The 24856-nt window shown below is 39.7% G+C and overlaps 1 pseudogene; it reads left to right on the forward strand.

Moving 5' to 3' along the window:
* The first annotated feature begins 5831 nt into the window (after nucleotides 1–5831).
* On the forward strand, nucleotides 5832–6258 carry LOC118892737 (annotated as a pseudogene).
* Nucleotides 6259–24856: the final 18598 nt, after the last annotated feature.

The raw sequence follows: 24856 nt of genomic DNA on the forward strand, positions 1-24856 counted from the left end.
TATGAGTCAAGTCCACCAAAGGTGATGGAGAAGTAAGCCCTGACCTTTTGTGGAAATTAGAGCTAAGAAGAATCAGCATGAATCTCACTTCTGGGAAGAAAGAAAAGCACTGAAACTTTCCACTCTAAGTCACATTTAAGGAGAATGAGGGTCTGTGGGCCCTTGTTTTAACTGCAGTGAGTCCTTGTCACTTAAAGTTTTCATTTCTTGAGGAGTGTCAAGTTTAATTTCCATTATTTCAGTTAATTGTTTAAAAAATAAATTCGATAGAAAGAAATAAAAATAATGTCTCCTATTATATTTATTTTTGAAGATGCTAAGTGTTAAATTTTTGGAAGAAGAAATAGAAAATAGTACCCTCATTTTCATCACCAATATACTGGTGTCAAGAGATTGGACTCAGGGATTTAATTAGCACTAAGAATAGGACAAATGGGACATGAAGCACTGTAAACAGTGTTCAGTATAAAGAAAAACCACCTGTACTTCAAGTAGGTAGGACTGTTTCTTTGAGAAAAAAAAAATGTATTAACTTGATTGGAAAGGATCAGACTTATTAACAGGCAATATAGAGAAGGTACAGCCAAGAAAAATCATTCACTCATAAAAATCATTATTTAAGAGAAAAATGTTATTTTACACAAACTCATTGATACTCATTTCAGTGTTTTGTTTTTTTTCCTAAACTCTCCATTTGTTGATAAGAAGTTACAGAGCAAGGAGAGAGGCAATATTCCCCTGCAGATAAGTCAGCTCCCTCTAGATGGGTAACCCAGTTAAAACTAAGTTTCTCCTGGTTATCTCTTACATTGCTGGTGGGAATGTAAGTCTGATGATTTCTAAAAAAATTATACACTTACTATATGACTCAACAATTGCATACTGGGCATTTGTCCCAAAGAAATGAAAACTCTTATCCACATAAAAACCTACAGACAATTGTTCATAGCAGTTTATTTGCAGTAGCCAAAAGCGAGAAACAACCAAAATGCCCTACAATAGATGAATGATTAAACAAACTGTGGGACATTCATACCATGGAATATTACTCTGCCATGAAAAGGAAGCAACTATCGATACATGCAACAACTTGGATGGATCTCAAAGGCATCATGCTGAGTGAATAAGTCGATCTCAAAAGTTCAAATACTGTATGATACCATTTATATAGATAGCATTTGCAAAATGACAAAATTATAAAGATTAAGAACAAACTAGTGGTTAGTAGGGGTTAGGGATTGTAGGAGAATGTGGGGGAGGCAGAGAAATTGGTGGAAAAAAATGAGTTTCTAATTCCCACCTCACATGTTACATGTAATTTTTAATGTAAATTATCAAATATTTCTAACTGTTTTTTAATGTGTGCTAAATATTTTTTAAAGGAGTAACCAATGCCACTTTCAGAATAATGGTGATGTAAAGCATAGTTTCCCATATGAAAGAGGAGATTAGATGATCTATTTTAGTCAGGGGCTTCAAAAAGTGAGGGGGACACTCCAGGGGGTACAGAAGACAATCAATTGGATAGTGGGAAAGAAATATTAGAATACTTAGAATTTCTATTTAGTGCATATCTTATGCATTTAAAATTTCTATTTTGGAGTATATGTTATGATGTATATATTAGTTTCATAGGACAGTGTATCATTTACACATAAGTAAATGTGACTATGGGATGCAAGCTCAAAAATGTTTTCCTTCTTTTTTATTTTTTAAATTTATTTATTTATGTATTTATTTTTGGCTGCATTGGGTCTTTGTTGCTGCGCCCGGGCTTTCTCTAGTTGCAGCAAGTGGGGGCTACTCTTCGCTGTGGTGCGCCAGCTTCTCATTGCGGTGGCTTCTCTTGTTGTGGAGCACACGCTCTAGGCACGCGGGCTCAGTAGTTGTGGCTTGTGGGCTGTAGAGCGCAGGCTCAGTAGTTGTGGCAAACGGGCTCAGTTGCTCCGCAGCATGTGGGATCTTCCCTGACCAGGGCTCAAACCTGTGTCCCCTGCATTGGCAGGCGGATTCTTAACCACTGCGCCACCAGGGAGGTCCCTCAAAAATGTTTTCCTGATAGGAGTGCATGAAAGAATACTCCCTAGAAAGATGTCAGGAGAGCCATGTTTGTTGGTCCTCTGATTGCCCTCAACTGTTGGTCTTCTTTTCTTCTTACTCAACTTGCACTTTCTGTGTGAGAAACCAACTCAAAGAGTTGTAACTGCTATCACTATGGTAAAAGGGTAAGACTCTATCTCCAGACCAGATTACACTCCTGAGCAATCTTCAAATTCAATTGCCCACAGAGCATATTCTATCAGTATGGGCCCAATAAGCACATCCCCTCCCCCACACTCAAACTGAGCTCAATTCATCCAGCCCTCCTTATTTTAAACCTGCTCCCTTTATTATATTCCTCATTCTTGTCTATAATTCACATGATCACCCTAGCTAGAAATATGGTGGTTATCTGAGATTCTTTTCCCCTCTCTCTTGAATTTTACGTTAATTTTTACTTTTTCATTATCTCTAAATTCCTCCCGTTTCAGCTCTCCATGTATCAACAAGGACAAATCTCACAAATATAATATAAAAAAAGTTGCAAAAAGATGCATAGTCTGATAGGTACAATTCTAAATATAGGAAACAGTGTATATTGTTAATGGACACATACATGCATCAGAAAACTGAAAATCATGCATGGAAATAATGTATCCAACCTTAGGACAGTGATTGCCTCTAAGGAGGGAAGAAAGGAGGAAAAACTGAGGAATAAGGCTACGTTTCTCTTTAAAAAGAGGCAAAATTTTGACTTATGTTAATCTGGGTAGTGGTCACATGAGTGTCAGTTATACTATTCTGTGAATTTTTCTGTATGTTTGAGATATTTCATAATTCAAATTTTTTTTTAAAGAAAAATTCCTAATTCTTCTCCTCACCTCCCTGCCCATGGCCAAAGGACCTAGTTCAAGCTCTTGGTATTTCTCTCTGAATTACTACAAGTTCCTCACTGATCTCCCAGCCTCCTTTTTGCTCCTCTTTAACTTATCCATCACGTGCAGACAAAACAAACATTCTAAAATGAAAATTGGAGCATGTATACCTCTGCTTGTGGCCCTTTAATGGTTCTATATCAGTTAGAAAATGACATAAAATGCTGAAGAGCAAACAACCATAAAAATCTCAGATGTATGCAACAATAAGCATTTATTTGGCCTATGAATATTGAAGTCAGCTGGGGGGTTTGGCTGACCTAGGCTGTGCTTCTGGGCTGGGTTGGCCCTGGTCCACATGGCTCTTACTTCACCAGCCTGAGCATGTCCTTCTCATGATGATGGCGGAGATGCAAGTAGGGAAATGGAAATACACAAGACCTAGGCTTGGATCATGTACACCATCACTTACACTTCATTGTATTGGCCAAAGCCAGACACTTGGCCAAACCCAAAGTCAAGAAGTAGAGAAACATACTTTAGACCTTTAGTGGTAAGAACTGCAAAGTCACGTGGCAAAGAATGTGAATACACAGAGTGGTAAAGAATTGGGGCCAATAGCATAGTTTTTCATAGATCCTAGCATTTAAGGATAAATTTTCTTCTCTTAGTGAGGCACAGACAATACTCTATGAAGGCATCATGGGCCACCTCCCCAGCCTCACTGCCTGCTGCTCTACCCTCTGTGCTCAGGCCATTCTGAACTATCGGCATGTCTCTGAATGTGCCTGCTGTTTCTTCTCTCTTTGCCTCTGCATATGTTATTCCTTCTGTCTTCACCAGGCAAGTGCCCATTTGTTCTTCATAGCCTCAACTCAGATCTTCTTGACCAACCCCTTCCCATGTAGACCAATTTTCAGCTTCCACCTTCACACCAGTAAACTTGAGCATACCCCTTCTATTTTCATTGCATTTTGAGCACACAGTGTGGAAACCCAGCACCATTCTTACTCGACTCCTTTCAATCCTTTGAGAACAGAGATTTGCATCGTCAGTGCTTATCAACTTATTGAGGCTCAGTAAATGTTTTTCGATGAATACAATCTTCTGGCTATTGGTTAAACTTCCCTAGTTTCTAGAAACAGAGTAAGGTGTGCTCTGACCAGGAGACCACATAGTCTAGTTTTCAAGGCAAGTGAAACTCTAGTTGTAAATTAATATATTGATATCCTGGTAAAACCTTTATTTAGCTTAGAATCAGATCATTTTCAAATGAGCTGCACCAGGGGTGCTGACCTTGAATCACAAAGCCACCAGTAAGATGCCAGGTGAGGAGTGGCTTAAGAGCCAGCTGACCTTACCCATTATGTTACTATCAGTGTAATTTGAGGATGGAAGAGACCTGAGGTATATTTGCTTTATGAAAGTGTACAATAGTAGGGTGTGTGAAGGAAATCAGAGGGTAAATTCCTACCTACTATGCTAATAGCTACAGTCATCCATCCCCAATTCTTGGAAGAGGCCCTGAAATCAGGCTGTGATTGAGGCCTCTACTATCCACTACTGCAGGAAGACAAAGGGAGGGAATGAATCCAAATGACCTTCTGAGCTGCTATGCTGAAATCACTTATTTTTTTTGGTCAATACAGCCTCACTCTGGAGTGATACGTACCAATCCCTTCTTTAAAGCACCGTTGGGTTTTGTGTTCAAGGACAGCCCCCCAGCAGAAACACCCTACTTGGATCCTACACCACTTGGATTCATAAACAACCAAAAGACAGAGTCAGTTAGGGACAAAAGTGAGCTCAGAACATACTACTAGAAACAATGGACTCACTGTTGTTTGTTGGCTTTTTTCTTTGGGGGGGCGGGGGAATGTAAATCAAAGAACAAGAAAACAACTTTTTAGTCAATCAAGATGCGTAAATGACACCCCCAAGGCTTTACACATTCAAGAGAGCTAATTACAGCATTAACAAATGCTTTACTACCACCAAGAGAAAGGACTAGCTGCTTCGTCTGCTTCCATTTCTAATTTCCTTAAACACAGGAAAATGCGCAAAACAACTTTATGCCAATATTGCTTGCTACAAAGTTCATTTGTGTGGTTCTGGCAAAGAGATTGTTCATCAATGTTGTGAAAGTACACTAGAAGACATCTGATGTGAAATTCATAATTGAAATGTTATGAGCAGTTTAGCATATGGATCCTTCACATCCACTTAATTGCCAGTTTAGTAATAATTTTATGTAATGAGGCATTATTAATAATACGTGAAATACTAAATTGACGTAATACCCTAAAAACGTAACATGACATTTGCCACTGAAAGAATATTATGATTCCAGGTGTCTTTACTACGATTTCCAAAACATATGCGATATTACATAAAATATTAATCTTTACAAACAGCTTGGTTATGATGTATTTCAAATTCATTCTCCAGATTATAATTTCTTTTTGACAAAATGTGCAAAACTTTGTCCTCGTGGACTCACGTTGCAACTGTTGCTTGAAGCTCCCACCCCGTTGGGCAGTTACCATCTCGGTCCTCCTCGGTTGAAGTGGCATCTGATTCACCAGGAGGGGGAAGTGAGACAGAAAAGTCGGAAAGGTTTGTCCCAGCTCAAGCACTGAGTAAAAAGAGGGAAGCAGAAGCCACGTGCTCTCTGTTGACAGACTCCTCAAAGTTTCATCACACCTCAGGGATTATTAAAATATCTCAATACAGTTCCTAAAACCTTCTGATTGGGGCCATGATTATCATTTGCATTTGCGAGGCCTGAGGGAAGAATGCAAATGGAGACTCGTATGCTGCAGGTTTACATATTTTAAAAGTTATAAGTGAAGCGAACAAACTATTAACTAAAATACGATCCTTTCTACCTTGACAAAAGTCTGTCAAAATGCTTTCTTTCCGCCATCTTTCCGTGCCGCCATAATGGTGCGCATGAATGTCCTGGCTGATGCTCTCAAGAGTATCAACAATGCCGAAAAGAGAGGCAAACGCCAGGTTCTTATTAGGCCGTGCTCCAAAGTCATCGTCAGGTTTCTCACTGTGATGATGAAGCATGGTTACATTGGCGAATTTGAAATCATCGATGATCACAGGGCTGGGAAAATTGTTGTGAACCTCACAGGCAGGCTAAATAAGTGTGGAGTGATCAGCCCCAGGTTTGATGTGCAACTCAAAGATCTAGAAAAATGGCAGAATAACCTGCTCCCGTCCCGTCAGTTTGGTTTCATTGTACTGACATTGTACTGACAACCCCGGCATCATGGACCATGAAGAAGCAAGACGAAAACACACAGGAGGGAAAATCCTTGGGTTCTTTTTCTAGGGATGTAATACATACGTGCAAATAAAATGCCTCAGAGGAAAAAAAAAAAAAGTCTGTCAAAATGACAAAACGGAAAAATATGTAAGAAGCCTTGGTTTTTATATGAATTAAAATCAGGTAAAATATAAAATATCAAAAACAACTAACCCTGATTATTACTATTCTTTATTATTGTTATTCCACTGTTGGGCTATGGATGAGTAATGAAATAAAAATATATATAATTCATAAAAAATTAAAATTCAGCCCACAAAATTTGTTTTTCTTGCTGTTATTTCAGCAAAATTTCTAAAGAGCTGTTATAATCAACATTTTAACATTACTTGTGTTCTACTGACAGTAATGACTTAAATGACTAAAAAGCAGAATGTCATTGTAGGCAGATAGAAATTCTAATATATTTTCATAATATATATTAAATGTAAACATTCATATTTTTTCAAAAATTTCTAAAATATTCACAATTATGCATTAAACTTAAAAGGCAGAATGAAAATTGTAATTGATAACTATCATTTAAATCCATTTATTTAAATAATGCTGAAAATTTTAATTTAACCCTTTGAAATTTTAATTAAATCTTTATAATTAAAATCTTTGTATTTTATAAGGACAAAACTATCTGCAGTTACAGCATTTTATGTTCATCTGGTTGCCAGGGTAAAGAACGAGCATCACACTTCCACATGCGTGTCTAGACAAATATATCTATATAAATCTATATAGACATATATATTTAAGAGTAATATGATCAGTTAATACTGCAAAATGTTCCTAAGGCATCATGCGCAACCGTTGCAAATACCGCACGAGCTTGTGAACCAGGAATTGGAACGCAACTGGAAGAGAAGTAAGGAAACGGATGCTAAGCACTACTGGGAAACAATACCTCATAGTATAATAGTCTATCGCCTTCATGCTGACAGGAAGGATCTGACAAGTTAATTAATTTGTCCTTTCTCTTACCTAAGCGCTTTAGCCTCTTAAGTCTCCCTGCACTCAAAAGCAGCGTCTGCCTCTGAAGCTGGCAGTGGCACAACCCATGCATCTCAGCATTTGGATGCAGTTGCCTTTTGTTTTGAGGACACCGGGGGCAGGCCATGTAGAAAAGTGTTTCCTGGGGCCTGGAAGGTGTTAGCCATGGAAGCAGATGTTTAGAGGTTAGGGTTTCCTGTGTCAGCACTGAGCACTGGATCCCAAGCGACAGAGGTGCACATGTTCCTTAATAAATGTGTGTGTGTGTGTGTGTGTGTGTGTGTGTGATTGCAGGATCCTCTAAAGTGCAGGTTCCAGAACAAGACTACCCCTTGCCTGGCTCTAAGTGCAACACAGAATGTGCTACATATACACAGAAAGAGTTTAATAAATGTTGCTCCCATACCAAATAATAACACTGCCTCATAGAGTCTGAAATTTTCCCCTACATACTTCCCTTTTTGAGCCAGACTTTAGCTCAGATCTTTCTCCATCTATTCGTGGTATGTTTGGGGTGGGGGGGGGGGAGTGGCCATCATCTTTAAAATTTTGTATCTATGTCCAAGGCTGGTTTAGCTTATCACATAGGTATTGCCATACAGCATGTTATAGCACTGAAATTCCTCCACAGCATTGGTTAAGCAGTGGTTTTCCTGAACCCTATGTGTGCCTTGAACCCTCATATCGCCCACCTCCCTTCCCTGGGACCGACTTCCCAAGATCTCTACAGAGAATCTCCAAGACTCTGCTTCAGTGCCTGAGCCACATGTGTGGCTCAATATTTTTAATATCACCCGTGTCAATGTCATATAGCAGGGAGAAGTACAGGTGAAATGGACAATGGGTTAACACCGTTTGCACTTGCATCAACAATATTTTAAAGAGCATCATTGGTGGAACAGTGGTAGGATATTTCTGGATGGCACCAATTTATCTGAATACTAGGAGGAGAAGAGATGCCCTTTCATTGCGAGGTTGGCTACTGAAATCTGATTCAGGGTCAGTTAGAAGGAGAGCTATTTCCATGCTGACAGATGTTCAGTAGCTTTTGTCAAGTGAGTTGGTGGCCTTTATCCAGTTCCAAGTGGCCAGATGTCCAAATCACTAAAATCACTATTCTAAGCTGATGTGTGATCTGATTAAGGTCCTTCTTGGGCTTTTTGACTCAGAGTTCAAAACTGAATTGGAGCAGAGATTGAGACAGACCTGTAGGGAAGAACTACAGCATATTCTGATTCTAAGACAAAACCGAATGCTTAAATGTACCCAGCACTGACCCATTTCGTAGAGTAACCTAGGATTTAATCTTCATGAAATATTATTTTAGCACCTGTTGAAAAGTCTGCAAGAAAACAACTGGTTATTAAAAGTAATTATGTTATTTCAATGTTGAATATTTTTTGTACTGAATGTTCATCAAAGGCTGGTGAGAGTGAAAGGAAGGAAGAAGAGGCTAATATAATAGGACATTTTCCAAGTTGAAGTCACTTATTTTGATTTCCAAACCCAAGTTAGCCCAGCCCCTTCCAAGCCCAGATTGAGTGTGGCCTAGGGTTTCTTCCAGAGCTTGGCCCAGCACCAAGAGTTTGCTATTATGAAATAGATTCAACCTTTATACGTATTTTTATACTTTCCATGTTCAGAGACAGATGCAGGCTTTGTGCATCCTTAAGGTTATATAGTTTGGAAATCTCTCTTTAAGAAAAGAATATAAAATCATAAATTCAAAATTTGTAGGGCTCCAACCAGAGCTTTACAAAGGGCCCCTGCAAGTGAGGGGCCCTGAAACATAAGCTCCAGGAGCATCTTGGTGGACCCACCTCTGTCTAGACAGTTCTCCCTGTGTAGTAGGAACCAACAGACTCTGTGGAGCTGTGAACTTCTTTCTTTTTACTCCTTGTAAGCTCTTTGTTGTGCTATTGTGCCTGCCGTAAAGGAAAATGCAATTTGGGCAAAATCCACCAGGTTTCTGTAGCAGGAGAAAATGGATTTTCTGTCATTTAAAAGAGATCTGATTGAAGGGCCACTCCCATATAAAGTCTTGATGAAATGTGAGTTGTGTGGCCAGATTAAAAAAAAAAAAAGGTAGAATCTGTGCTGCTTTCTTTAAGCTTAAAAATGGGTATAGCTGGTATTCATATCTGGAAAACTCTTTCAAATCAACTATATAGTGTCAACCCCTGTACACTCTGAGGTGGTATGGGAGGGGGAGCAGGCCAGTTATTGTATAAATAATGTCCTATTCCCCTTATTGTGCCATGTAAAGCAGAACACGGAGGGCAGGGATTGAAATGACCGTGGTATCACTCAGGAATTTAAGTTGAGATGTTGTTTCTGAAGGTTTATTTCCATTTGGTCTAAAAAGATAAATTATAGAAACATTATTACATCCTTCCCTCTTTCTAAGTTTATGGGAGGCAGTGGCTTGAGAGTCAGGTGGGAGTCCAAGTCCTGAGTGGGGCAATCCAAGGGAGACGGTATACAAGATTCTATTGGACAGACAAGGATGAGACAAAAGGGCCAGGCGCCTTAGCAACCTGCTCTGTTCCTGGGTAGGACTCATGCTCTGGAGTCAAGAGGAGGCATCTGGGTCCTGGTGATGAAGGTGAGATAACTTGATTTTTTCATGAGTCAATTAGAAATATTTTTGGATTTCTAAATGTATCAATATTTCTTTTAACTTACTTCTTTTCATTAACTTCTAACTGTGTTGTGATAACTTTTCTTAAAAATATGTTGAGGGCTTCCCTGGTGGCACAGGGTTTAAGAATCTGCCTGCCAGTGCAGGGGACACGGGTTCGAGCCCTGGCCTGGGAAGATCCCACCTGCCGTGGAGCAACTAAGTCCATGTGCCACAACTACTGAGCCTACGCTCTAGAGCCTGCAAGCCACAACAACTGAGCCCGAGTGCCACAACTACTGAATCCCGTGGGCCTAGAGCCCATGCTCTGTAACAAGAGAAGCCACCCAATGAGAAGCCCATGCACCACAACAAAGAGTAGCCCCTGCTCGCCGCAACTAGAGAAAAGCCTGTGTGCAGCAACAAAGACCCAACACAGCCAAAAAAAAAAAAAAAAAAATGTTGAAACATATGACCTAGCATATCATCTATTTTTGGAAATGTTCCATGTGTGCTTAAGAAGAATGTCTACTCTCCAACTGTTGATAGGAGAATTCTATATATGCTCATTAAATGATGGTTATTAGTTGTGTTCAAATCTTCTAAGCCTTCATTGATTTTCTGTCTGCCTAACCTATCAAAATCTGAGGAAGAAAAGGAAAACAACTCAGTTTTAAAGTGAGTAAAAGAATCATGCCCCCTGATTTCACACTACATTACAAAGCTATACTAATCAAAACAGCATGGTACTGGCATGAAAACAGACACATAGATTGATGGAACAGAATAGAAAGCCCAGAAATAAACCCACACTTACATGGTTAATTAATCCATGACAAAGGATGGGGAAAAGACAGCCTCTTCAAAAATTGGTTGGGGACTTCCCTGATGGTCCAGTGATTAAGACTTCACACTTCCACTGCAGGGGGCATGGGTTCGATCCCTAGTCAGGGAACTAAGATCCCGCATGCCACACGGTGCAGAAAAAAAAAAAAAATGGTGTTGGGAAAACTAGATGGCCACATGCAAAATAATGAAACTGGACTACTATCTTACACTATACACAAAAATTACCTCAAAATGAATTAAAGTCTTTTGAATGTAAGACCAGAACCATAAAACTCCTAGGAGAAAACATAGATGGTAAGCTCCTTGACATCACTCTTGGTGATATTTTTTTTTAGATCTGACTCCAAAGGCAATGGCAACAAAAGCAAAAATAAACAAATGGATCATATCAAACTTAAAAGCTTTTGCAGAGCAAAGAAAACCATCAACAAAATAAAAAGGCAACCTACTGAATGGAAGAAAATATTCATAAATCAGTATTTTTCTTCCATTCAGTAGGTTAATATCCAAAATTTACAAAAGGGGTTAATAAAAGGAGTAAATATCCAAAATACACAAAAGCTCATATAGCTCAATAGTAACAACAACAAAAAAAACCAATCCAATTAAAGATGGGTAGAGGATCTGAGTAGACATTCTTCCAAAGAAGACACACAGATGGCCAACAGGCACATGAAAAGATGCTCAACGTCACTCATCATCAGGGAAATGCAAATCAAAACCACAATGAGATATCACCTCATACCTGTCAGAGCAGCTATTATCAAAACAACTAGAAATAACAAGTGTTGATGAGGATGTGGAGAAAGGGGAGCCCTTGAGCACTGTTGGTGGGAATGTAAAATGGTGCAGCCACTATGGAAATAGTATTACTCAAAAAATTAAAAACAGAACTATCATACAATTCAGCAATTCCACCTCTGGGTGTACTTATCCAACGAAAATGAAAACACTAATTTGAAAAGATATATGCACCCCTATGTTCACTGTAGCATTAATTACAATAGGCAAGATACGGAAGCAACCTAAGTGTTCATCAATGGATAAATGGATAAAGAAGATGTGGCGTATATATGTATGTAAATATATATACAATGGAATACTACTCAGTCATAAAAAATGAAATCTTGTCATTTGTGGCAACATGGATGGACATTGAGGGTATTGTTTTAAGTGAACTAAGTCAGATAGAGAAAGACAAATATTGTATGATTGCACTTATATGTGGAATCTAAAGAATAAAACAAAACCAAACAAAACTCATAGATACAGAGAACAGACTGATGGCTATAGAGAAGAGGGGGTTGGGTGTGGGCAAAATGGGTGAAGTGGATCAAGAGGTACAAACTTCCAGTTATAAAATAAATCATGGGAATGTAATGTACAGAATGATGATTCTGGTCAATAATAATGTATTGCAAATTTGAAAGTTACTAAGAAAGTAAGTCTTAATTGTCTTCATCACAAGGAAAAAAATTTTGTAACTTTGTATGGTGACATGCTAACTAGACTTATTGCAGTGTCATTTCACAATGCATACAAATGTTGAATCATTATGTTGCAAACTTGAAACTAGTGCTGAATGTCAGTTATACTTCAGCTATAAAAAATAAAATAAAATAAGCAAAAGACTTGAATAGGCATTACACAGACTAGAAAATATTTACAGCCAATACGCATCCAAGAAGATGCTTAACCTCATTAGTAATTAGAGAAACATAAAGACTACAAAGAGATACCATTTTTCATTCATTTAATCTGCAAAATTCAGCAAGTCTGACAGCACCAGTTGTTGAAAGGATATAGATCAGGAGGATTTCTTATATATTACTAGTGGGAGTATATAAAGGCACAACCACTTTGAAAAATAATGTGACGTTATTTTGTAAACATGAACATTTATATACTCCAAGGTGGATCAGTTCTATAACCAAGAGAAATTCATACACACATGCATCAAAAGATGTGTGTAAGGAAGTTCATTGCAGCACTACTTGTAATAGCAAAAAACTAGAAAAGATTCAAATACCCATCAACACGAGAACAAATAACTAATGGAATATGTTACAGCAGTAAATAATGAATGAAATATAACTACCTGCAACAACAACAGATGGATATCACTAACACAATGTTACATAAAAAAAAAACAAAAAATCAAGTCCCAGAAGTTACAAAGTTACCTACAGTTTGTACTACTTGTTTTATGAAGGCATATACACACACACACACACACACACACACACACACATATAATAAAACATTTATCCTATTGCATATACGTAAGATAAACACACACTGTAGGACAGTGATTATCTTCTGGGGGTAAGGTGACAAGATAGGGGAGGGACACAAAAGTGGGTGTAAGTTATTGTCAGTGGTTTAGTTTTGGCATCAAGTGGTGATTTCATAGGTGCTTAATACATTACAAGAATAAAGAAATAAATAAAAGATAGCGCCACACATGAACAATGAAGCCTATATATCATAAACAAGTAGAACAGAATAGTTCTGTCTGCTTGAGGTTCCATTTAAATGTAAATAAATGAAAGTTAGGGGAAGGCCTGGGGAAAGCCCAGATGTAATGAAGGGGTGGGAGAAACCCAAGCTTTAGCTGTCTGATTGTACCGTGAAGCATAATTTTGCTGGGTCTGCAGACATCTGATCCCCCCAGGCTGGGTTGATGGTAAACAAGTCTGATGTTTACAGGTGCCTCAGTTCCAGTCACATTCAAGAGCAAGGCGGCTGTGATGATGCTATCTGAGGAGGAGCCCTTTTCCAGCTCTCACCAGCCCCAGTTCAATCCTGTCTTGACCAACTCTCAGCTAACTGACAGGGGCTGAGGCTTTAGGAGAAGGATGGAGCCTATTTTTAATGAACTAGAGGGGAAGAGCTCAGGAAACAATTGTTCAACCTCACTCTTCTCCCACCTTCCCATCTCCTTCCAGTATCTTCCACTGGCCTCACAGAGCAAATGGGGCTGCAGCTCCCCCCTGGAAGCCAGAGGGCAAAGGATGCATTGAGGCAGTCCGTACAGGTCAGCCTGCCAGGGCACAGAGCAGGCTGGAGAAGGGTGGGAGTAGATCTGAAGAGACAAGCAGAAAATATCCAACAAGGAAAAAGAAACAGAAGTGCTGAGGGAGGCTCCTGAGAAAGCTTCTGAAAGGGAGACAGACTTTTTAGCCATCTTTTCTCTTCTTCCTTCCTGGAATGGAGATACAATGCCTAGAAGCACAGGTATCATATTTTGACCATGGAAGATGCAAAACACATTTGAAGAATGGTGAATCAGGAAGATAGAGCCTGGTTCCAAAGCAGCCATGAATATAAGCTAGCCCCAGAGTCATTGTTACATAATAAAAAATCAAACAAACCAAACTTTTAACGTCAAGCTTCTGTTACATGAAGCCAAATGCAATCCTGACCAATTCAGATACCTTGCCAAAGTCTCTGATCAGATATGCTGAATTATTAAGTAATTTTCTATTCCTTCCAATGTACTAGATGATAAACATCATTTTGGAATCATTTGAGTTAACGTTTGAGACTTCATAAAAAATAGATTCATTCATCTTCATTTTTAAAATTTAAAATTAACAATTTAATTGATAGTAGAAATAAGCTGAAAGTCACTAATTTTTCTTTTATCTGCATATTAACTGACAGACAACCCAAAGTTTTTATTCATTTTTCTGGCTCATTTAAGATAGCTTATTTTGGGAGTAAATAAGGTGAGGTGTCAAATTTGTAAAATATGGTTAACACTTCTACCTAAAACAGTTGATTACCAAGTCTAAAAAAATACTGATTTCTAATGCACCAACCTGTATAAAGACTTTTTACCTAGAAAATAATTATGAAAATATGGCAAGAAATAGAGTAATATCACGATCACTCTTATGATTAAATCAATTCTCTCCCAAAGACAAAATGAAATGAAACAGCTCTCTCATAGCTGAATAAACAAGAAAAGATGATATATAACAGATTAAATGTATATCTATTTATCCATCTATCTATTAGTATGCCTTATATGATACATTAAATATTACTGAAAAGCCATACAACTTCTCAAGAGCATCTAAAATGTTTGAATATCAGTGAATATTTTGACTACACTAGAGAAGTTTGCCAGCTAAAGGAATTCAGCTAGTGGATTTTATGGTAAAGAAAATAATTACATTTGAAGTTAACTGTTTTATAAAATCTACCTCTTATGAATTGGGACAAAGCTGTATATAGAGACACCTGTGATGTGTGACTAATCTGAGTTCTTAGTCAGAAGCTTGTGAAAGATTTTGTAGCTCTTTGTAGACCACTTAGGTCTCACAGTCTCACAGTCACCAGGGGCCTCTTTAACTGCATCTTCAAACCTGAAACTATTGGCGGTTGATGTTCAGAGAAATGAGGTATCAGTGGGGTTGGTGACAAAACTTAGAGTGGTGGGTCATGGGCAGGATCTGTGTATGCCAGGGGCATTTAAAGGAAATGCAGACAGATGGAACGACGGCACACACCAACTTCCTTTGGGCTCAGATTGATAAAAATAGATTGACTCAACACACTGTGGTTTAATAACATGAAACTTTTCTTTGGAATTCTTACTGCATTCTTTTGTGCAGCCCTTGTTATTCAGATCAGATCTCGCTTTACAAAACGTCTGGTGGGGGGGTGGGGGAGGACTTCCCTGGCAGCCCAGTGGTTAGGACTCCAGGCTTCTACTGCAGGGGGCAGGGGTTCAATCCCTGGTCTGGGAACTAAGATCCCACATGCCACGCAGCCAATAAATAAATAAAACGTCTCAAAAAAAAAAAAAAAAAAAACTCTCGGGGGGATATCTAGTAAACAATGTGGTTTTGGTTGCTGTCTCCGTGTAGCCAAAGACGGAGACGGCTTATTACCTTTGGTCGCCAACCTTTCCCTTAGAGATATTGTTTGGATTAATCTTATATAGTAGAGACTGGCCAACTGTTCTCTTTTCCTCCTAGGCGCTCAGTTAAACTATATTTCCCAGTCTCCCTTGGAATAGGTGCAGCCATCTGATAAGCTCTGCCCAGTGGAATATGGGCAGAAATGATGTACACCACCTTTAGGCCTGGCACACAGCAGTCCTCCCTTCTTTTTCCCTTATGTCAGCTAAACACAGGATCCTCTTAAGGCTTTAGAGAATGAAGCCACTATTCTACAAGGAGCCTGGGTTCCTAAAAGACTGTGTGGAGCAGTCTCCCTGCCAACCCTTATTGGATTGATGCGAATAGGGAAAAGAATAACAGCAAAACTCATTAATGTGATACAGCACTAAGACTTCAGGACGATTTGTTATAGCAATTAAAGCACCCTGACTAATAAATCTTAAGATCTGTATATGAAAAGAATACTGTTATAATTATCTTCTCAATTCATACATACAAATAAAAATGTGTGCATAGGCAACTTACTGATCGTTCCAGTAAAAGTCTACAAAATACCCATTCCCTAATGACTTTAACATATTTTGGCATATAGTTCTACAGTCTTGATAAGTATCCGACTTCATTTTGGGGGAACAAATGTCACAGAACTAAGGGCTTTCATTCCTATTTTCTTCACCTGGAATCTATTTTAAAAACCATTCACTTCTTAGAAAATTATTCATTTTCAGTATTACTCAAACGATGATATCACTACATCAGAATATAAGACCCTGTCACCTCTATTTAATAAGGAAGAAAAATAACTACATATGTAGTTTTTAATTGTTTCCTAAATTTTTTAAATCCAATCTTATCTTTTGAAACAATAAGAATAAATGCTTGTATCATTGGCATATGATCACAAGAAATACTTTTGTGATTGTTAAAACAATAATTACTGCACTTATGCCATCCTGCCATGGGTATCCTACTTTTTTTTTCTTTTTTTAATTTATTTACTTTTGGCTGTGTTGGGTCTTCGTTTCTGTGCGAGGGCTTTCTCTAGTTGCGGCAAGCGGGGGCCACTCTTCATCGCGGTGCGCGGGCCTCTCACTATTGCGGCCTCTCTTGTTGCGGAGCACAGGCTCCAGACGCGCAGACTCAGTAGTTGTGGCTCACGGGCCTAGTTGCTCCGCAGCATGTGGGATCTTCCCAGACCAGGGCTCGAACCCGTGTCCCCTGCATTAGCAGGCAGATTCTCAACCACTGCGCCACCAGGGAAGCCCTCCTCCTTTTTTTTAAATTAATTTTTATTGGAGTATAGTTGCTTTACAATGTTGTGTTAGCTTCTACTGCACAGCAAAATGAATCAGCTATACAAATACATATATCCTCTCCCTTTTGGATTTCCCTCCCATTTAGGACACCAAAGTGCATTAAGTAGAGTTCCCTGTGCTATAAAGTATGTTCCCATCAGTTGTCTATTTTATACATAGTATCAATAGTGTATATGTGTCAATCCCAATCTTGCAATTCCTCCCACCCCACCCCTTTCCCCCTTGCTTTCCATACATTTGTTCTCTATGTCTGTGTCTCTATTTCTGCTTGGCAATTAAGATCATCTGTACTGTTTTTCTAGATATCCTACTTTTACTATGTGCTCAATATATTCAGATAAACTCTAGCTTGCACAAATAGTTCTTGGAAATTGCTTATTCTCTCAGCCTTTACTCACCCCAATCCTGTAGTATGCTATTTGACCAAGTTAAGAATGTTTGACCATAAGCATAGTGAGCTTCCAGTTATTTTTTCTCTTAGATGCTTTCAATCGACTACTCAGAGATTAGTTTTCCCTACACAGAGTCATTGAACTCAGTCATCTCAAAATAGCTAAAACAAAGCAGTATAGATCAGCTCCAGGTTCAATGGTCACACTGTAGGAGCACAATTCATTTGTTAATTAAATGCATACTATCTACACCACTGCCTCCTGTTAGCTTAAAATTTCTGTTTATAGGCTTAGTTTGCCTAAGGAGTGAAAATAAAAGAGACACCTCCCTCCGCTCCTGCTAAACAGTCTTTCACGGAAGCTTTTCTCCCACTCCTAGTAGCCGATCAGCCCAGTAGCATTTTAGTGAATGTCAACTCTGCTACTTGTTTCTCCCTACACCCCAAAATTAATAATATAATTTGATGGTAACATAATAATTGATAATTTATATCAATAATTTGACAGTAACACAATTTGGGGGAACAACCAACTGCCATATTATGGTTCTACCTAGAAGCCCCACGGATCAGCCTGATTTGGACCCAAACTTGTGGACAGATTTTGCCCTGGATATGACTTGAGTCTGCTCAATACTGAGCTCCCTGAAGGCAGGGACTGTATCTATTTGGCTTTCTGCTGTGTATGCAACACCTGGTGCAGGGCCTAGACTATAGTGGTTTCTCAAAAAATACGTTATAGAAAGGAAGAAGTATCAAGAGATAAGGCTAGAGAACCTCATATACCATACTAAGGAGTTTGGACTTCATCCTGGAGGAACCAGTAATATTTTTTTTTTTTGAAGTACAGTTGATTTACAATGTTGTGATATGTTGTGGTAGTTTCAGGTGTACAGCAAAGTGATTCATTTTATATTTTTCTCTATCTATATATACATATCTATATAGATATTCTTTTTCAGATTCTTTTCCATTATGGGTTATTACAAGAGGAACCAGTAATTTTAAGTAGGGGATGTACATGAATACATCTTCATTTTTAGAAAGCTCCCTCTGGCAGCGTGTGCCAGCTGCACGGGACTCCAAGCTATGTGAAGGGAGGGGACTCTGCCTGTCTTGTTCATCATTGGTATTCCCAGTACAGAACACAGGGCCTGGAACATATAATCTACTTAAGAGTTAGCTGCTAAATGAATGAATAAAAAGTCCATGAAGCTTGCCTCTGAATCTTCCAGAAGAACAGAAAAGTTTTAGGGCCTCATGAGGAATTTTGACCTCCTCTAGGTTAGCCCTGTGATATGACTTCGCTGGTCCTTGACCCTTCTGAACTTCTAAGAAATTCACCAGAGCAGAGTGAGACATCACTCTGATCTAGAGACATCTTTTGGACCCAACTAGACATATCTCTTGGGCCTAAAGTGGAACTGATTCATTCTCCAAGACATAGAGTAGGATGAGCCATCCTCCTTGAGAACATTTTCTCAAGGGACATTTGCAGAATGCCTGGAGGTCCTTGTCAGCCCATTCCCCAAATAACAGCACTCCAAAGGGTACAAACCATAGGACCAGCAGTTAATTTTATGGCTGACAAACATGTTTCAAACTTGAGCTCCCCGATGTGTTTCTGTGGGTCTACTAGGCAGCCTCTGGAGTGCTGACCTTTGAAAAATGGGCATCACAACCTGACATTTGAGGCTGTTCAGTGCCTCTGGTGCCTGCACAGTTCAATAAGTCTTGCTTCTCACAAAGCCTCCTCCCCAGCTAACCCTGACTATTCCCAAATATAAATGAGAAAATTAAACATTTACTTTGAGAAGTGTCTCTCTTTGACACTTCTTCACACCCTCACCCATGTGATTCAGTTATAGTTTTTAGTAGCTGTTTTTACACTTTTAATTATTTTGTAGAGTTAAAATACGTAATAATGGATAACTGTGCAATACATTAAATACTTATGGGTACGTTGTGCCTTCTGTTATAATATAAAATCCATCTATTCTGGTTGATGGGTTTTAACCTCACACAGAATACTTTAAACTCCATTTGGACTTGTGCCTACAATCACCTTAGCAAAGTCTCTTAAGTAACTGCGCACAGCCTAATTAGTATGCATTATCAATTAACAAACTTAATAGCCGGCAGATTGATTAGATCCTCTGTTGCAGGGGCAGAGCTGAAGCGAAACAGAATGAAAAATCATTGCATGCATGCACTGCAGCTTTGTTATTTTCTCAGACACCCTCCTCCTCCTTCACATTCCTTTAATTAATGCATGCATATGGTTCTGCATCTCTGGTAAACCTGAGCTTTCCCCAACTCCTTCATAAAGCTCATTCTTAAACAGAGGGAGTCCCTGCTTCCCTTTTCTTTGGGGGGCTCTGCATATATCATTTTCACCCCTCTTCTTGCCCTTTGCGTCGCACTGAATTTTAAAGGGCTGCTTCTCCCAGCCTGGTTATCCTCCCGGTGGTGGAAATGGGAGAGGAATACAAAGATGAGTGGGAAGCATGTGCTTTTTAACACAGAGGACCGCTCGGGAGTCACACTGGTGGGGCTTTGACAACCGTAAAGTGCTTCTAGCAATTATTTCCAAAAAGAATGGTACAAATGGACTGTCCTGTTATATCTTGTCTATTTTTTTTTTATCTTGCCTATTTTTGATGGACTGGAAACAATATGAATAAATGAAGGAAAATCCACATTCCCTGAAAGCGGGGATCAAGCTAAAAGGAGTCGCCAACTGCACTGTTCATAAAACACTGGCATTATAAGAATTTTACACCTTCCATAAACATTCAACACAAAACTCTAAAAAGACTTCTGAAGACATTTCCAACACCATAAACTGTCACCCTGTAGTGCTGGTTTGGGTTTTATTTTTTTATTTTAAACAAAGTAACGGTTCATGCCAATTTTTTATTTACTAGCTGTTCTCGGGTATAGCATCTTTCTGCTTCTACGTGGGAAGAGTTATAATTAGGATGTGGAGGAGGCACAGAGAAGTGGTTTTTTTTAATTTTAAAGCATACCTATATCCCTGTGGTTTATTGACTGTTCCCTCCAAAATCATATCAGGAATAATCCCAGGAATCCCAGGTCTAGAAAACTTTTTCTTGACTGTGCTTCAAAGGGAAGGTCCTGCCGGCCTCTCTGACTTCACCTCCTGCCATTTTCCTCTTAGCTCACGATGTTCCAGCTACATCAGTCTTCTCACTTCCTGAACACACAGAGCTCCTTCCTCTCACTCGCTTCTCTCAGCCTGGGACGCCCCTCCCTATCCTTCTGACGGTTTGCTTTTTCTTATCATGAAGGTCTCAGCTCAAATATCACCTGCTAAGAGAGGCCTTCCCCAATCCCCCGGTCTAAAGTAATGCCCACTCCCCTTGCCCAACCACCATACTCTTTTCATCACTCTATCATATTAATGTCATAGCTCTTCCACTGTCATACATGATCTTACTTATCTGCTTCTTTATTTAATATATTCATCGCTTCTAAGAATGCAAGCTTCTCATTGGGAAGGACCTCATCTGTTTATTCCTGGCTATTTGGCTTCAACACTGAGCACAGTACCAGCACATTTTAGGAGCTTAATAAATGTTTGTTGAATAAACTATGATTGAATAAATGAATACAAAATGAATAAGGAGTGGGCACTAGTGTAAATGTGCATGAGAAGAAAAAAGGGGGTCAACACTGAACCCAGAGTAACACCAACATTTACTAAACGAGCCCATGGGCAAAGGGCATGTCTCCAAAGAAGACAGGCAGATAGCCAACAAGCACATGAAAAGATGTTCATCCTTAGCCATTAGGGATATGCAAATCAAAATCACGAGGTACCCACTAGGATGGCTAGAATAAAAAAGACAGATAATAACAAGTGTTGGCAAGGGTATGGAGAAATTGGGACTTCCATACATGGCTGGTGGGAATGTAAAATGATGTAGCCTCTGTAGAAAACAGTCTGGTAGTTCCTCAAAATGTTAAACATAGAGCTGCCATATGACCTAGTAATTCCACTCTAAAATACATACCCTAGAGAAATGAAAACCTATGTCCACACAAAAACTTGTACATGAATGTTTATAGCAGCATTATTCATTATAGCCAAAAAGTGGAAACATCCCAAAGTCCATCAGCTGACAAAGGCATGAATAAAATGTGGTCTATCCATACCATGAATTACTATTTGACCATAAAAAGGAATGGCAGGCTGACACATGCTACGACATGAATAAACCTTATGTTTATACTAAGTGAAAGAAGCCAGTCACAAAAGACCACATATTACATGATTTCGTTTACATGAAATGTCTAGAAGAGGACGCTCTACAGAGACAGGCAGTGGGGAATGATACAGGGAAAAGGCGTCATCAAGCAGCATCAACCAGAGCTGAATCCCTCAGGGACCTCTGGGAAGTGGCGCAAACACTCGCCTCAGAATTGTCCTGCCCAGGCAAGGCAGGGTGCGTGTTTATACAGCACCTCCCGCTTCCAGGGGAGTGAGCTTTCCAGCACCCCTCCCCCTCCCCCCTCCCCTTCCCCCTCCCCCCACGCTGGCGCAGAATGGCCTTCAGTGGTCGGGGCATGATCCTACCTGCCGGCAGACACCGGGAAGCACCACCACGAGGGCCGAGGGCCGGGGAGGCACTGGCGCGTCCTGGAGGGCGGGAGGCAGGGAGGCCGGGCCCCGCGCAAGGCTGGGGAGGCAGCCTTGTGCCCAGAGCAGGGCAGGTGGCGAGGTCAGAGGCTTGAGGAGGGTGAGGAGGGCTTCACACCTCTGGAGGCTGGCCTTCTGTGAGACAAACTCTCCGTGGCCCAAGCTGACTGACTCTGCACCTAGCGCCCTCCCCCTCATCCCACCAACATCCCATAATCCATCTCCGCTCATTTCTTGAGCCCTTGTGTCTGCCTTTCACGTGTCAAGCCCACCGGCAATCTGTGAGACCCGGAAGGGTATGGGCCACAGCTGTGTGATCCCAATGCCTAACCGCTCCCACCTGAGAACAGAGCCTCGCGATAACATGGAGGATAGTGGAGCTGTTTTAAATGTTTTGTTTTGTCTTTTTACTCACTTTATGCCCAAATTAATACAGCTCTGTTCTCTCTGGGGTGGGGCTGGTGGGACTAGGGCCGGTGGAAAGAAGGAGAGGACTGGCGAATGGGCCGCAGAAATGGAGGGGAGGGGAGGAAGGGCCCGTCCTGTCCTAAGGACCGTGGTTTCCTGGCCACTGGCCCAACCACGCGGACTCTCACAGCGGCTATGAGACTTCCTCAAGGGTGGGGCTGTGTCACATTCGTTTTCAACCTCTGTGCTTAGGTCTCCCCAGCTCTTAGGTTCCCAGTAAATGCTTTTCAGCTGAATTAGACTGATGGGAGGCAGCCTGAGGTGGTTAGCTTGCCCCAAGGGGCTCCTCCTGGGCCTGCTTTTCTGATTAGGACGCTTTGCTGGCTCCTGTTCCATTAACCTAACCCCTTCCCAACCCCACCGCTCTCTTTCACCTTCACCCTCCCCTCTCCACACACGTACATGTACTTTGTCTTCTCAAACCTGAGGAGAAACTCATCTTCGCCTTCTCCAACCATCACACCCCTTTCTTTCTCAGGCGGCAGAAGCATTTCAGATAGGGGTTCTGATGAGTCCCACAATTTTGGATTTCACAGGCCATTCATATTTCAGAAGACAGATTTGTGAAACAAAGATTTGGTAACTTAATAAAAACATCAAAAATTGCCATCTATCATCACCATAACTTCGTACAAGAAAGAACATTTAACAACAGCCAAAAAAGCCTTTCCCTGATAGGAAACACATATTTTCAGAATGAAGTTTGAAGGATACTTTGTAAAGATAGCACAGTTGGCAAATATATGATTTTCATTATTTATTTTGTTGTGCTGTAGATTGGTCAAAATTTTGCTGAAGATCAGTGTTGAGACCCACTGGTCTAAAGTGATTCTAAGAGTAGAATTTGAATGAGAAGGAACCAGCAAAAGAGGCTGAGGAGCGGTTAGAGAAACAGGAGGAAGACCAAGAATGTGGTGTCTGGAAGCAAGTGGAAAACAGTGTACCAAGTAGAAGAGAATGATCACCTGTGTCAAATGCTGCGGACAGGTTAAGGTAGATGGTTATATACTAAACTAAACAAAATAAAAGACATTTGGAAAAGAGAAAAAAAATAAGAGTAGAACTTGAGGCTAGGGAAGTCATGGCTGGAAGGGAGAGGTATTTGGGGCCATATAAAGCCATAAAATAAACATGTGCCACATCACCCGTGCTGTAGGGCTGGTCCTGATTAACAGCACCCACAGCTGGCCAAGCACTCTAGGTCCTTCTTTCTGCCCTCTACTTCCTAGGACCCTCACTTGCCTTCCACCTCAATTCTGACCCTAGAGCCCCCAATCTAGTTTGTTCTTCACGTCTCCTGGGTAACTTATCATCCCTTTCAATGTTTTATAATCTTACTGTCAGTTTAGAGAAATTAAGTAGTCCTCAAATATTCTGACAATATTCAAAATCTAATTTTACTGGAAGAACAAATCAAATTAGTTACTTGGGTAACTTGTACTACAGCTTTCCAGTTGTTGGCTTTTGCAGGTACTTAAAACCTAGTCTGCCAGAAACAATGTCCAACCCAGCAGCATTGAGCAACCTAGTGCCCAGATTGTGGTCTTAAATACAATTTCTTACTAAAAGGAATCAGTGCTCCTTGGAGAAGTGATTGATGCCAGGACTATGCAAGGTGAGCCTGAAATACCTTGTCATACCAGACAGCAAGAAAGCTCTCAGAGACAACCAAGGTCATGTCAAAAGACACAAGAGCCAACTTGAAGGCACTCCCACTGCCCAAAGGTGAAAGAATCTGAGCATTAAAAAGGGTAACAAGTATAATGTATTAAAATACATCAAATATATAAAAATCCATAAGTGCATAAAGACAAAAAAATTGATAACTTCACCATTAGGTGAAAGGCCAACGGGAAACTTTATATGATGAATCAGGCTAACAGCCCCTCAACCTACTGGTCAGTTGTAAAATCACAAAAAGAGAGACAATGGGACACTATGTGCCTCCTGATGTAATGCAACAATGAAACCCACATGTCGTTATGTTCAATGAAGTAGTCTTGACAGAAAAAGATAAATAAAAATAAAGCCTATACAGCTGATTCACTTTGTTATAAAGCAGAAACTAACACACCATTGTAAAGAAATTATACTCCAATAAAGATGTTAAAAAAGAAAACAAAGAATAAAAAATTAAATAAAATAAATAAAACAAAACAAAATAAAGCCTATATCTGATTAAGGCTCTAGATTTTACTATAGAATATACAGAGAACAGAAGAATGTGTTCAACTATGGGAATGCATTTAGAAAGATCCAGAATATGGTAAATTTTATAGGAAATAAAATTTTACTTTATTAATAATAATTTTATTTTATAGAAAAAATTATCTGATTTCTTCAATAAATAAACAGCAAAAAGTTAAAAGGAGAAGACCCAGAAATTTAAAAATTCTTTAGAGG

Source organism: Balaenoptera musculus, chromosome 3 (genome assembly GCF_009873245.2).
Source record: "Balaenoptera musculus isolate JJ_BM4_2016_0621 chromosome 3, mBalMus1.pri.v3, whole genome shotgun sequence".
Lineage (NCBI taxonomy): Eukaryota > Metazoa > Chordata > Mammalia > Artiodactyla > Balaenopteridae > Balaenoptera > Balaenoptera musculus.